The 15,650-nt window shown below is 38.4% G+C and overlaps 1 protein-coding gene across 1 annotated transcript in view; it reads left to right on the forward strand.

Annotated features, from left to right (window-relative positions):
* BCKDHA (branched chain keto acid dehydrogenase E1 subunit alpha) overlaps positions 1-15,650 on the forward strand; it is a 521,678-nt gene that overhangs the window by 460,903 nt on the left and 45,125 nt on the right. The gene's annotated exons all lie outside the window — the stretch shown is intronic.

Below are 15,650 nucleotides of genomic sequence, written 5' to 3' on the forward strand. Positions count from 1 at the left end.
CCAGGTTCTTCCAGATCATTTTCCCATCATGTATTCACTGCCATTTTCCAAATTAAAATAGTGGTCTGAGGGCTAAGAGTATATTTGGATCATGTGGGTAGAGTTGGACTTTTAGTAGAATGCCAGCATGTTGATAAGCTCAACTTTGAAGGACATCACAATGAAGTTTGTACAAAATCAGGTTTATAGATGGCAGAGTCTGTAGTGTACAAGAATTACAATGGCTTCAGTGATCTGCAAAAGCTTCATTTATCAGAGCTGCAGCCCTTTAGTCTTAATTGTAGAGTGCTGCAGCAGCTGGGATATCAGTTGAACAAAACATGAGTTAACACTTTAGAAATATTCTAAAATTAATCCTAAAAGAGTACAGTGGATGAATTTAGCTCACTGTAGCTTCAGCCAACACTCTCTCCACATTCCAGTTTGTATATACAGCAGAAGTTTTCTTATTTTTTAAAGAGAAATAGTCAGTTTATGACCTTAATTAATGACTGTGTACTTGTTTATAGTTCACTGATTAGTGGCAACAAGGCCAGCTATATGAAGGTTATGTCCAGGTCTCCAGCAGTAACCAAAACATGAATGTCATAAAATTCATCTCTTGAGTGAAGTAAACTTCCTGGGTTATGATAGAAAACACCCAGTTCTAATTATTTGTACTGCATGGTGATCTTCCTGCTACCACATGCTATAGATGTTAGAAACATGAAATAAATTAATTAAAAATAAGTAAAACAATGTGTTCACTGTAAGTGTTCTATAGCTTATAATACCATAACACACAAACTACAGACACCCAAAAAGGTCATCAGGAAGCCTGTAAATGCTTTGTTAGAGCTTTTATTTTTAAATGTCAGCAAAGTGTTTGTTTAATGGCTTCCTGCTGCTCGTCTGCTGTAGCCACTGACCACTGTTGAGCATAAGACTATTGTTTAACAGCACTGAGCAGATGTGTGATAATTGTATAACACCTTTTTATGTCAGAAATATGCTTAATCCTGTCTTTTTACTGAATTTGGTATGTAGTTGCAGTGCTCCATGCAATACATATGCAGTAGTATTATCCGGTGCTTATAGTAACAAAGGTGGTCCGTGAAAACTGCTTTTTAGTGCTTATAATAATTAATAGTAGAAGTATACAGTGGATGAACTTGGCCTACTATAGCCACAGCCAACATTCTTTCAGGGTTGTTTGATATACCCCAGGCTAGAGAAATCAGAAAAGACCATCTTACTTTTACTAAATTCTCACTCTCCTTCACATATACTGACCCCTTCAAGTTAAATAATTACTCTTTAACCATGATATTAACTAGGACTACCACTGTTCTAAGTACAAATGGTTACCATGAAACTGTGTAATGATTTATTTTTTAACAAAGGTTTATTTTCCTCTATTTGGGCTGTCCTCATACTACTGCAAAAAATTTTCTAATGTACTATGTATGTATTGTATTGCGTTTCAAACCACAAATGTATATGATGAAGTTTATTAATCATTCTTATTATTAATGCTTTTTTGATTCCACTGAATTTGTTGCTGTCGTCATACCACTGTAAAAATGTCAATTATAAATTTGTATGTATTGTGATGCTGTTTAAACACCTAAATGTATCTGTAATTGTATTTCTTTGTGGAGCATTTCTCCCCAGGCCTCTGCTGAAAAGGGCTTTTGGCCCAGTCAGACACCCCCAGTTAACAAATGTAAAATAAAATAAAAATAAATAAATATAACCAGACAGCAAATAAACTTCGGTTGGCTGCCTGGATGATAGGGTCTTGATTCATTTCGCTAATGGAAACACTTTCTTCCAGTAAAACATTTGCAGTAACAGAAGTAAATCTAGTCCATTCACAGCAGTCTTAACAGAGTGCAGTTCACCTTTGCTCTGTTTCTCCTTACAGGGATTTTCCAAAGCAAAACAGGACCTGTAGTCACACAATTGTTGTCTACTGGCTTTAATAAAGGGAAAGGGGATGTCCTTTAGCTACTATCCTTTTCAGACTTCAGAGATATCTTCCAGGCTACAGTTTTCTGGAACACTTTCCCACTGCTCCCTTGAGACTCCTCTCTCATCCCAGGGTAAAGGATCTGATCTCTTCCCTTGGCAGTGGCCTTAACTTCCCTCAGGATCCACTCCCTTCTGTTAGTTTACTTTGGAGAGCTTCCCTTTTGTTAGCCTGCTTGCTCTGCATGTCCCTGGAACTTTCTCTTTCCTGTCCTTGATGCACACTGTAGTGATGTAGCCTAAGATGAAATGAACAGCCAGGAGTGTTTTCCCCATGCTCAGCAGTCACTGTTCTACATGATCCCCAAGCGCAGAACCTTCAGTTCTATCCTTATTGGAGGCATCGTATGCCAGGGATAGCCCTTCCACATTTAAGTGACTGCAGCCCAGGTGGTATTAGATCTTAAAAGTCTGCAGGCTGGAGCCTGCCAGGATAGTTTCAGGTTGCATTTTTTATGTCAGTAGAGCCTTTGTAAAGGAACATTGTCAGTTACTGATACAAATTCTGCACCTAACAGGTAATATTTTAGCATTACTAAGCTTTCTATTGTTACCAGAGATGGTGTGCTCATTCCCATCTATAACATGAGACAAGACTGTGTGTATGCCTATCTCAGAGGCATATGTGTGCTGAAAGAACATGGAAAACAGTTTTACTGATTGCTCTGAACTCTACAAGAAGAGTATCTGAGTTGCAAGCTCTTATGCTGCATCAACCCCATCTCATTTTCCACAGCTACAGGTTTTCTTTGAAAACTAAGCTTTCTTTTATTCCTAAAGTGGTATCTGAGTTTACTTTAAGCTAAACTAAGCATCTTCCTGTTTTCTATCCTGAACCAAAAATGAGGGAGAAAGGATATTCCATACCTTGGATGTCCACAAATAACTCTGGTACTATCTTTCAGATCTTTGGAGGTAAGAAGAAGGGACAATTTACTCAAATAGTTAAGGCTACTGCAGTCGTGATTAATATGATGAACAAAGTACATTTGTGTAATTAAATTTACCACAACAGTAGATATTCAAATGATTATTACCTTGTTTTTTGATGTCCACACCCAGGCATAAAAAAATGCATTTTTTTTTTTTATAAATTCTTTTTATTTTATTTCTTTTTCAGCAACAAACATTACAAACAAATCCACATACATATCAACACATCACTATCTAACGAAGAAAACAAGTATATACAACTGTACAAAGCCCAAATTTCAATAACTGTTACAGATGCAATGGTGAAAAAGAAAATGTATGATAAATAGAAACATTAAGACATAACATTTCAGGTTATTAAATGTGCAAAAAATGAACTCCAAAAGTTTTCAGAATGGTATTTATGATTCCCTTTATAAAAGAGGAATTTCTGCACCTTTATATGTCTAAAAATCAATTATTTTAAACCTTCCCAGGATAGCATTGCTTGATTCTTCCAATGGAGTGAAATATAATATTTAATAAACATGAATATGGATATCAACACCTTGTGCTGTGATTTAGTAATATAATCTGGAGGTATATGTAGTAGCGCATATTGCCATGAGAGAGTTGATTTCTCATATCCCATCTTTCCCAGGATAACTCTTAGGGCGCACCACAATCTGTACACACATTTACAACTCCAGAAGATATGGTAAATGTCAGCTACCTGTGCCTTACAAAATGTGCATGAAGATGATGAGTTAGGTTGAAATTTATTAATAATTGCTGGGGTTCAATATGCATTATTTACAATCCTAAGTTGCGTATAGGCCAGTTTTTTGAAGGGGATATATTTAGTGCTTACCTTAAAAGATTCTTGCATAACTGCAGCGGATATACCCGGGTCCTTATCCACCCAGAACTTGGAAAATATTGGAGTGTTATTAGTTCTGACTGAGACCAAGAGTTTGTATACATTGGAGATCATCTTTTTCTTAAGCAGAAGTAGTTTCAAAATAACTTTGGAGGTCTCAATGTCCTCCCTGGTTAACTCTGGAACCTCGATATAGGGATTAACTAGATCCAAAATCTGTCTGAGTATTAAGGTGTATTTGTTAGATACATTAAAAGTTTGCCTAATTTCAGAGATCTTCAGGTGTTTAACTATGAAAAAATCCGCAATGCACTTGTCTTTAATAAGGGGAAAGTTGTTTAAATTTAACATGTTAAAAAATGCATTTTTTTTTTTTTTTTTTTGTCGTTTCCAACATTGTCCTCTCAGGGCTTAGCCTCCTACTTTCTGTTGACAGGCTCTGAAGGGCATGCAACCCAAACTTGTCTTTCAGTCATATCAGCTTGAGCTACCTGACAGTTTGAGCACATGGAAAGTGCCCTGAAGCTTTGGAAGGTGGCAGGCGTTTGTCTTTGGCAGGATATAACCCATACAGCTAAGGCTACTGCAGCAGTGATCATTCAAACATCTACTGTTGTGGTAACTTTAGTAACTCAACTCTGCATTTAGAAAAGTACAATTGTGTTTACTTACTCAACTTTACTTTCCTGCATAACTACCCAAAATGTGTCTGTGTGCTGAGTTTATCACAGGTGTTGTGAAAGACCTTGGAACTAATAACGATCTCAGTATCTGTCCTTTGTCTTTGGTTACCCCATAGAGCAGGTCATTTCTTAGCTAATAGTGTTGATACTGGTATAAAGTGGGGCTGCTGTGTTCCCTTGTTTGTCCATCTACTTTTGATATATTCTGTTTAGCTTTATATAGTATAATGTTTTCTTACTGAGCTGTCTTGAAACTGACATGACTTATCTAAAGGTCAACCAAAAAGTCAGCATTCATTTTTATAAGTAGTCTTACTGGAAGTTGAGCCATGGCCTCTTCGGTAAATGCAGGTACAAGTTTCTCCCTTTCATCTAGAATCATAAAAGTGAAAGGATAATATTGGTTCTCATTTGGGACTCAAGACTGCCAGCATACCAAGCTAGTATTTTGTAGCTGCATACCTTTCAAATTCCTCCAAATAAGCATCCATGGTCTCTTCCATTCCAAGCTTCTTTAGGGATGTTCCAGGTTTTCCTAAAGAGGTGGTTGGGTGGGGTCTATATCATATGAGCAAATCACGCAAATTGCAAATGCTCATAATATCAAACGCACCGAACCTCAAAGTGCTTTTTCTGAGATCATGGTACAGTGAAAAATGGGATATTTATCCTTTCCTCACTGTAGTGCGATCTTGGAGTTGGAATATATGTTTAGTGGGGGGCACAGCCCCCCACAATAGGAAGTTTGAGGTCCGGCACGTTCGATATTATTAGTGTTCACAATTTGTGCAATTCGTTCATATGATATAAACCCGGTTGGGTGAGTCATTATATTCAGTAGCTGTTGTAGAAGGCCAATAGCAGCACTTCTCTCTTTGAGGTGTAATAAAACTTGCTAGAGTCTCAGACTTTGACTTGGCCTCCAGTATTTTTCCATGTCAAACAGAGTGCAGCAACAGTTCACAAACAAAAACATCCGCTGCATACAAGTTTTGGCTTCATAGGAACAAACAGGAAATCTTTTCATGACGCTACATACAGGTTTTGGCTTCATAGGAACAAACAGGAAATTTTTTCGTGACAACCCATCTCTCTGCCACAAGGAAGCCCTTTGCCAGAAGTTCCTATATGGGTATTGAGGGTTTATACGCTTCACATGCCATTTGAGAGGAGTCAGTATTCCAGGTACATTTTCAGTCAGCACAAGGGTTTTTATGCATCTCACACTATTTGAGAGAAGTCCAGACACGAGGTCAATTTTTATTCAACAAGTATCATTTTAAGCTTGTTCCACTTCATTTCAGGAAAGCTGTCTTCCTTTCTTCAGGTGGAAAGACGTTTCAACTAGAGCATTTTTAAGGAGTTTTCTAAAGTTAGTTTATATAAAAAGCATTTTCTGTCATGTTGCATTCAGTCTTGCGTATTGTAATAAAGCCAGTCTGTGAAAGCAGCTTTTCAGTGTTTTTAGACAAGGTTCATTTACAAGGATAACAGGAAAGGAAGTAGTCATTATATCCTCCAGGATGCACCTGCTTCTCATTGGTTGCATTTGTGAGCCTCCCTGATCTGCAGTTGTCAGAAACCCTGTAGTTAACATCCATGTCACATCCTGTAATGAATGCAACTGAACATGTAATACCAGTAGCAGCAACAAAACATACTGTAAAAGCCATGTTGTTTACTTTATAGGTAATGACAACAACCTGAATGAAGCAACATTAGTTTCATATTCCAGTAGTGCACTACAGCACAGCACTGGGGGGGGTTGCACTCCTGACGTTCCATCCTTTGGATAGATAAACCGACAACACATCTGCCTAATAAAATAAAAATAAGAGCCATTTATTTAGTTACTTCTGTTTACCAGATTACCGCACTGATCTCATTGATTCATTTACAGGCACATCCTGGGTGAATACAATCACATATGAAATGACCAAAACAAGTTAGCAGGTACAAGGGTATGCTAAAACATAGTTACACTTGCATGAATGTGCTACAGCGTTTAGGTTTAGATAAAGAATGGTTTACAGTGACAAAACATATAAAGAAAACTGGTACTGTTATGCTTAGCAGAGCTTTGCAATTAAGTTGTACAAAAGAAAATCCTGGTTAGAAATATGGATAACTTAAGTCTGGTAAAAACTGTAGAATATTGCAAGTATAGTCCATATCCCAAATGCAGTTATATAAAACCAAGCCACATCTCTTTCTAGAAAGTGAATAACCAAACAGCCCTCTCCCATATTTCTTACTTTAACAGATCATATATTCATCTAACATAGACAGTATTATACTGAACCGAGCAGATTATAACTTATACTACGGTCCCTAACTGTTGCAGTCTTCTACCCCCACAAACACTAGTAAAGTAAATGTCTTCTATAAAGTATCTGCCCATTTACTGGTAGACTTCTGTGCACAAGTGTCCAACAGAAATGAGGCATTTAAGTCTGTTTCCATGAACTTCAGCCTTATGCTTTTGTATGGACTTCTTGTCCCAAAACACCCAGTCAAGCTTCCACATACTGTGTCATGTTATTTTGTTATGCAATGACTATATGTTTTACTTCTCTTTAATACAGTCTCTAGTGTTTCACTTTCATGTAATGTTGTTTCGCCTTTCGTATATAGTGCCCATGCTTCTACAAAATAAACCGTTTCTGATGTCTACTGTATACATATTTTGATTTAAAAAGTAAGAAGTTTGGTATCAACAGATTTTCATAAATCTGTGAATAGGGAGTTGTAAAAAATACTAGATTAATCATATCCAGGCCCCGTTATCTTTTGTGAGATATAATACCCAAAGTTAAATAGGATTTAATGTAATCCAGGAAAAAATACTCACCATTTTGTTTCAAGCTCCTCTGAAAAAAAAATCTTGCTGTATAACTGCCTAGTGGTGTCAGTTAGAAATGACAGCTCATTACTATTCAAAACAAGAACACTGATTGGACAGCCCAACTGGCATGTCTATTATCGATCGAGCATACACCAAAAAAGTCTAGCCGCTAAAGTACCACTGGGCAGCCAGACTTTTCTGTTGGCATATACTGGAGGCAACAGTAAAATATGAGAAAAATTAGGTGTATTCTGCAAAACAAAAACAGAAACATTCCTGATGTTCCTCGTATTGTTATTCTGTTCCTATAAATGTATATTTTTAACAGAGTTAAAAAAACTAAGCAAACAGTGAAGATTCTGTTCACTGTAATCCTTGCTTCCTTCCACTTCTTTGTTGTCCGCTTAGTCTCTAGTACTAACTTGAACAACAGCAGAAGTTTAGCCCTCATTTTCCTCTGACTGCATACTCTACAACTTAGAAAGCCATCACTGCCTAGAGTTTTCATTCAAGCCTGTCCCTTGAATATATCAATCAGGTTTCTGAGTGTAGTTACATGTGTCATGCTATCCACTTCAACTTATTCATCTTGGTAATTCTAAATTTGGTAAGAAATTCTGTATCTAAACTTCATTTTCCCCCACCTTGTTTCACTGTCATACAGTTTCCCATACAACTTTCAAAAATATCCTCCTATTAATACAACATTTCTGCATACATTCTCATTCAGTCTCACTGATGTTTTTATCAAACTTTTAGTATAAACAGAGTTAATGCACTTTTATGACTTTTTTATTCCCCAAGCACAGTTAAAAAAAAAATAGTATTCAGAATCTTACATTGCTACTTTTCAGTTCACATATTGATTATTTCATGCAGTGTTTGAAAATAGAGACATTACTTTATATTTTTGCAGTATCAGTCTTTTCTGTAAAATAATGGCCAATACAGCTCTTTTAGTTAAACTTGGATTCTCCCTTTCCCATCTGCAGAATCCTATCTAAAATCAGATCTGACACTTAACTGAAAGTATCCCTAGGATGAGCTCAGTGCCATTGTCAAACCAGGCATCTGGTTTAGAGGCAGGTTTGAAAGGGGCGGGCCTATGTCATCTGTGTTTGGACCATAATAGATACCCAGTAAAAAAACACCCTTGGACATTTGGACATTACAGAAAATCTGTCTGCCTAGATTGCCTTTACACTCTCTGCATCGATTTCCACCTGAGATTTTTGGAGCCATTATTAGAGCCCTCTCTTAACAGAGGAGGCTGTCAGTTTGTCCCACAGCTTAAAAATCATTGCATGGTCGATCCCTTTAGCTTAATCAGCTGCAAGAAGGCTACCTGGTGCCATACTCCTAAGCCATTCACAGCCAATAGCTATGGAAACTTGCACCTTAGCAGCATATATACATCCTTAGTATCTTGGAAACTTTTCTGGAAAAAAAATATCAAACATAAACCAAAAAATAATATGTTTGAACTGTAGATGTTACTTAAAAAGTAGAATGGCAGACAGGGCTGTATGTTACATTCATAAGCTTTACATTTTTATTGCATCTTATTTTGCATTTTTTTTTTAATTTTCTCAACTTTCCATACATGAAACTGGAATGTGGACACATTCATTAAGTAGTACTTTTATTCAGTTAAGTATATCTTTTTATTAGACTACAAGAAATTTCTTTCTGGATGTTAATTTCTGTAAATATTTAGAGTCACATGAAAATGATGCCTACTTGATTAGCAACATTATAAATGGCACTCAGTATCAGTCACACTTGTGTGGTTACAGTGCAACTGTCAGTGACAAAACCATTTAAGGTTTCAGCTGGTGTCATACAACAGTTTCGATATCACCTTGTTTAGGTAGTATGAATGTAAATGAGATGTTATGCATTTTTGTAACAAACTACTAGCAAAATCACCTGTGTCATTTATTCTACTTGGACAGTAATACCATATATTTCTGTCTCTCAGCATGACATTTCACATGATTATGCCATTAATAACTTTTAAGTCTGTTATGAAGACATAAATAAAATATGCAAATATTCTTAACATATGGGGCAGGATTCACGAAGGCTTGCACGGAGTCTAAGAGTAGTGTAAGACTCCATGCAGCCTTCGCAATCCAGGAACAGCCCAGTCCGTAGTAAGAGACCACAAACGCCTCTACATGGAGTGGGCGTGAGGATACATCAATCACCTCACTTGCAGCCGAACAGCATGCAAATGAGGTTGATTAGCGATCCAGGAAGCCCAATTTTTAAAAAATTTTCCGTTTTTTAAAATTTTTTTGGTTTTTTTTTTTAAAAAATTTTTTTCGGGGGCCCTTTTTTTAAAAAATTTTTGGTTATTTTTTGGTTAAACCCCCAAAACCCCGGGCCAAAAAACCCCCCTTAAAAGGGGGGAAAACCCCCTTAAAATTTTAAATTTTTTTTCCCCCCCAAAAAAAAAATTTTAAACCAAAAAATTTTTTTTAAAAGGGGGAAAAAAAAACCCCGGGGTTTAAATTTAAAAATTTTTTTTTTTTTCCCCTTTTTTTGGGGTTTTTTTTTAATTTTTAAAAAAAAAAATTTTTTTTTTTAAAAAAAAAAACCCCCCCCAAAAATTTTTTTAAAAAATTTTTTTTTAAAAAATTGTTTTAAAAATTTTTTAAAAAAAACCAAAAAAAAAAAAAACCCCCCCGTTTTTTTTAAAAGGGGGGGTTTTTTTTTAAAAGGTTTAGGGGGAAAAAAATTTTTTTTTGGGGTTTTTAAAAAAAAAACCTTTTTGGGAAAATTAAAGAAAAAAAAAAAATTTTTTTTTGGGGGAATAAAAATTTTTTAAAAAATTTTTTTGGGAAAAATTTAAAATTTAAATTTTTTTGGAAAAAAAAAAAAAATTTAAAAAAAAAAAAAAGGGGGGGGGAACCCAAATTTTTGGGCCCCCCCCGGGGCCCAAAAAAAGCCGTGGGGGAAAAAACCCCTTTTGGGGGGGGAAAACCCACTTTTTTTTTAAAAAAGGGGGGGGGGGGAAAAAAAAAGGGGTTTTGGGTTTTTAAAATTTCTTTTTTAAAAAAAATTTTTTTTTGGGGGGCCCCCCCCCCCCGGGGGGAAAAAAAAAAAGGGAAAAAAAAAAGGGGGGGAAAAACCGGAAAAAAAAAAAATTTTTAAAAAAAAAAACAAAAAGCCCCCCAAAAAAAAACAAAAAAGGTTTTTCCCAAAAAAGGGGAAAAAAAATTTTTAAATGAAAAAAAGGGGAAAAAAAAGGGAAAGGGGGGGGGAAAAAACGGGGAAAAAAAAAAATTTTTGGTAAACGAGGGGGGGGGGCCCCCCCGGGGAAAAAAAAAAATTTTTGGGGGGGTTAAAAAGGGGGGGAAAAAGGGGGGGGGGAACCCCGGGGGGGGGGGGGCCCCGGGCCCAAAAAACGGGGGGGCCCCCCCGGGGAAAAAATTTTTTTAAAAAAAAAAAAAAAAAAGGGGGGCCCGGGGGAAAAAGGGTTTTTGGGGGCCCCCCCGGGGGGGTTTTCCGGGGGCGGCCATGTGGGGGGAAATTTTTTAAAGGGGGTTTTCCCCCAAAAATTTTTTAAAAAGGGGGGAAATTTTTAAATTCCCCCAAAAAAAAAAAATTTAAACCGGGGGGTTAAAAACCCGGGGCTTTTTTTCCGGTTTTTAAAAAAAAAAAAAGGGGGGGGGCCCAAAAATTTTGGGATTTGGGGAAACCAAAAAGGCCCCCCCCCCGGGAAAAGGGGGGGGGTTTAAAAAGGGGGGGAAAACCCCCCGGGGGCCCCCAAAAAAGGGAAAAAAAAAAAAAAAAAAAGGGGGAAAAAGGGGGGGGGCCCCCCGGGGGGGGGGGGGGGCTTTTTTGGGAAAAGAGGGGGAAAAAGGGGGGGGCGGGGTTTTGGGCCCGGGAAACCCCCGGGGGGGGGAAAAGGGGCCCCCAAAGGGAAAACCCCCCCGGGGGGGGGGGGGGAAAAAAACCCCCCCCCCCAAAAAAACCCGGGGGGGGCCCCCCGGGGGTTTTTGGGGGCCAAAAAACCAAAAGGCCCCAAAAACCCTTGAAAAGGGGAAAAAAACCCCCGGGGGGGGTTTTCCGGTAAAAAAGGACAGGGGGAAATGTTTTTTCCCCAACCCCCGGGGGCCCCCAAAAACCCCAAAAAAAAAACCCCCGGGGGGGGAAAAAACCCCCCCCAAAAAACCCCCCCCCCCGGGGGGGGAAAAAAATTAAAAATTCCCCCCGGGGTTTTACCCGGGGAAAAAAAAAAGGGGGGGCCCCCCGGGGGAAAAACCCCCCCCCGGGGCCCCAAATTTCCCCGGGGGCCCCCAAACCCCCGGGTTTCCCAAAGGGGCTAAAAAAAAAAAAAAAACCCCCCCAAAAAAGGGGGGAAAAAAAAAAAAAAACCCCCCCAAAAAAAAAGGGGGGGTTAAGTCCCCCCCTTTAAAAAACCTTGCCCCCCAAAAACGGGCCCTTTAAAGGAAAAAAAAATTTTTTAAAAAAAAACGGGGGGGCCCCAAAAAAATTAAAAAAAAGGGGGGAAACCCCCCGGGGGAAAAAAAAGGGGGCCCCCAAAAAAGGGGGGGGGCCCCATTTTTTAAAAAAAAACCCCAAAAAAAAAAACCCCTGGGGGGGGAAAAATTAAAAATAAAAAAAAAAAAAAAAAAAAAGGGGGGGGGTTTTTGGGGAAAACCCTGGGGAAAAAGGGGAAAAACCCCCCAAAAAATTTTCCCCCCAAAAAACCCCCCCCGGGGGGAAAAATTTTTTAAAAAACTTTCCCTTTTAAAATGAGGGGGTTTTTAACTAAAAAAAACCCAAAAAAAAAAATTTTTTTCCCCCCAAACCCGGGAGAAAAAAAGGGGGTTTAAAAAAAAAGGGGGGAATCCAAAAGGCCTTTGAAAAAACCCAAAAAAAAAAAAAAACCCCCCCTAAAAGGGGGGGGTTTTTTTAAATTAAAAAGCCAAACTAAAAAAAATTTTGGGGGAAACCCACCCAAAAAAAAAAAAAAAAAAAAAAAAAAAAACACTTTTTAAAAAAAATTTTGTCCAAAAAAAACCAAAAAAAAAAAGGGGGTTTTAAATTTTAAATTTAACCCCCCCTTTAAAAAAACCCCAAAAAAAAAAAAAAAAAAAAACCCCCTTTAAAAACCCCCTCCCCCCCAAAAAAAAAGGGGGAAATTTTTTAAAAAAAAACCCCCCCAAAATTTTAAAAAAAAAACCCCAAAACAAGAAAAAAATTTTTAAAAAAAAACCCCCCAAAAAAAACCCAATAAAAAAAACCCCCCAAAAAACCCCCCCCCCCCTTTTTAAAAAAAACCCCAAAGGGAAAAAAAAAATTTTTTTTTTTAAAAAAACCCCTTGGTTTTAAAAAAAAAAGGGGAAAAAAAAAAAAAAAAAAAAAAACCCCCCCAAAAAAGGGAAATTTAAAGGGTGGGGGGGGAAAAGGGCCCAATTTCCCCAAAAAAAAAAAAAAGGGGGTTTTTTTTTGGGGAAAAAAAAAAAGCCCCTTCCCAAACCCCCCCCGGGGGGGGCCCCCCAAAAAAAAAAAGGGGAAAAAAAATTTGGGAAAAAAAAAAATTTTTTGGGGGGAGGGAAAAAAACCCCAAAATTTCCAAAACCCCCCCAAAAAAAATTTTTAAAAAACCCCCCCAAAAAAAACCCCCCCCCCCCAAAAGAAAAAAAAAATTTAAAAAAAAAAACAAGGGGGGCCCCCCCTTTAAAAAAAAAAGGGGGGGCCCCCCCCAAAAAAAAAATTTTCCCCAAAAAACCCCAAAAACCCCCCCAAAAAAAAAAACCCCGGGGAAAAAAAAAAACCCCCCCCCCAAAAAACCCCCAAAAAAAAAACCATAAAAAAAAATTCCCCCAAATTTTAAAAAAACAAAAAAAAAAAACCCCTTTGGGGGAAAGGTGGGGGAAACCCCCCCCCCCAAAAAACCCCCCTTTTAAAAAAAGGGGGGGGAAAAAGCCCAAAAAAAAAAGGGGTTTCCCCCAAAAAAAAAGGGGGTTTTTTTTGGGGGGGGGGGCCCCGGGGAAAAAAAAAAACCCTTTTTTTTGGGGGGAAAGGCCTTTTTTTCCCCCCCCCCCCAAAAAAAAAAAAATTCTTAAAAAAAGGGAAATTTTTTAAAAACCCCTTTAAAAAACCCCCAAAAATGTTTTTTTTTAAAAATTTAAAAACCCCCGGCCCCCCCGGGGGGGCCCCCAAAATTTTTGGGGTTTCCCCCCCCCGTGGGGAAAAAAAAACCCCCCCCCCCCCCCCTTTTTTAAAAAAAAAAAATTAAAAAAAAAAAAAAGGGGGCCCTTTAAAAGGAAAAAAAACCCCAAAAAAAATTGCGGGGGGGGGAAACAAACCCCCCCCCCTCCAAAAAAACCCCCCCGGGAAAAACCCCCAAAAAAAAAGGGGTTTTTTGGGGGGAAAAAACCCCGGGGGTTTTTTCCCCAAAAAACCCAAAAAAATTAAAACCCCAAAACCTTTGGGGGGGGCCCCCCCCCCCCCAAAAAAAAACCCCCCCCCCGGGGGGAAAAGGGGCCCAAAAAAAAAAAAAAGGCCAAAAAAAGTTTTTAAAAAAATTTTTTTGGGAAAAGGGAAAAAAAAACCCCCTTTTAAAAAACCCAAAAAAATTTAAAAAAGGACAAAAAAAAAACCCCAAAAAAAAACCCACCCCCCCCCACCCCAAAAAAAACAAAAAAAAAACCCCCCCCAAAAAAAACCCAAAAAACCGGGGAAAAAGGGGGAAAAAAAAAACCTCCCTTCCCCCAAAAAATTTCCCCCCAAAAAAAGGGAAAACCATTTTTAAAAAAACCCCCAAAGGGAAAAAAACCCACCCCAAAAAACCTAAAGGGGGGGGGAAAAAAAAATTAAACCTTCCCCCAAAAAAAAAGGGGGGGGGGGAAAAAAACCCCCCCGGGGCCCCCCGGCAAAACCCCCCAAAAAGGGGCCCCCCCAAAAACCCCAAAGGTTTTTGGGGGGGGTTAAAAGGGGCCGGGGGTTTAAAATTTTTTTCCCCCCCCCCCGTTTTTTTAAAACCCCAAAATTTAAAAAAAAAGGGGAAAGAAAATTTGGGGAAAACCCGGGGGGGGAAAAAAAACCCCAAAAAAAAAAAAAAATTCCCCCCCCTTTTTAAATTTTTAAAAAATTTTAAAAAAAAAAAAAAATAATGTTTTTCCCCAAAAAAAAACCCCATTTTCCCCCCCAAAAGGGGGGAAAAAAACCCCCAAAAAAAAAACCAAGGGCCCCCCCCCAAATTTGGGGGGGAAACCCCCCCCTTAAAAAAAAACCCAAAATTTTAAAAGGGGGTTTTTTCCCAAAAAAAAGGGGGGGGGGAAAAAATTTTTAAAAATTCCCGGGTTTAAAAAAAATTTAAAACCAAAAAAAAAAGGGGGGGGTTTTTCCCACCCCCCCTGGGGGGTTTTAAAAAAAAGGGGGGGAAAAAACCCCTAAAAAGGGGAAACCCCAACCCCCCCCCCCCTTTTTTGCCCCCCCCCCCCAAAAAAAACCAAAAACCAAACCCTTTGGGGGCCCCGGGGCCCCGGTTTTTAAAAAAAAACCCCTTTTTTTAAAAATTTCCAAAAAAAAATTTCCAAAAAGGGCCCAAACCAAAAAAAAAATGGGGGGGCCCCCAAAAGCCCCCCCCCAAAAACCCCCAAAAAGGTTTTGGGGCCCCCTTTTTGGGGTTTTTAAAGGGGAAAGGGGAAGGCTTTTTTTGGGGGTTTAAAATTCCAAAAACCCCCCCAAAAAACCCCAAAAACCCACTTAAAAAAAAAAACCCCCCCCCCCCAAAAAAAAAGGGGGGGAAAAAATTTTTAAAATTTTAACTTTTTTAAAAAAAAAATTTTTCCCCCCCAAAAAAAACCGGGGAAATGGAAAAAAAAAGGGGGGGGGGCCCCCCTTTTAAAAAAATTAAAGGGAAAAAACCCAGGGGGGGCCCCTTCCATAACCCAAAAAAAATTAAAAAAAAAGGGGGGCCCCCCCCCAAAAAAACCCCTGAAACCCCAAAAAAATTTTTTTAAAAAACCCAGGGGGTTTTTCCCAAAAAAAAAACCCCCCCCCCCGGGGGGGGCCCCCCCCTTAAAAAAGGGGGGCGGTTAAAAAAAAGGGCCCCCCAAAAAATTTTTTAAAATGAGAAAGGGTTGTTTTTGGGGGGAAACGGGGCCTTAACCAAAAAAACCCAAAAGGGGCCCCAAAAAAAAGGGGGTTTTTTTTTAAAACCCAAAAAAAAAAATTTTTGGGGGAAAATTTCCCGGGAAAATGTTTTTAAAACCCCCCAAAAAATTTTTCCCAAAATTTTAAAATTTTCCAAAAACCAAGGAAAAAAAACCCTGAAAATTTGGGAAAAAATTTTTTA

Source organism: Protopterus annectens, chromosome 1.part0 (genome assembly GCF_019279795.1).
Source record: "Protopterus annectens isolate FY-2018-M chromosome 1.part0, PAN1.0, whole genome shotgun sequence".
In the NCBI taxonomy this organism is placed as follows: domain Eukaryota; kingdom Metazoa; phylum Chordata; order Ceratodontiformes; family Protopteridae; genus Protopterus; species Protopterus annectens.